Raw genomic sequence first — 276 nt, forward strand, 5'->3', positions numbered from 1 at the left:
TTATCCGATTACTCGATTAATCGTAAGAATAATCGATAGATTACTCGATTACTAAAATATTCGTTTACAACAGCCCTAGACTGAATACTTGCAGGGGGGAGACTTTACCACATTACTTTCAATTAAATAATTACATCAATGTGATTCTGTTTGTTCAATAATTTAGGGGCAAAAAAGGGTTTTCAAATGTGTGTGAATAAAATGTAATTAATTGTGATCAATCAATTACAGACCCTGCAATTAGGTCAATTTAAAATTTGAACTGAGTTTCACTAA

Source organism: Poecilia formosa, unplaced genomic scaffold, assembly GCF_000485575.1.
Source record: "Poecilia formosa unplaced genomic scaffold, Poecilia_formosa-5.1.2 Scaffold851, whole genome shotgun sequence".
In the NCBI taxonomy this organism is placed as follows: Eukaryota; Metazoa; Chordata; class Actinopteri; order Cyprinodontiformes; family Poeciliidae; genus Poecilia; species Poecilia formosa.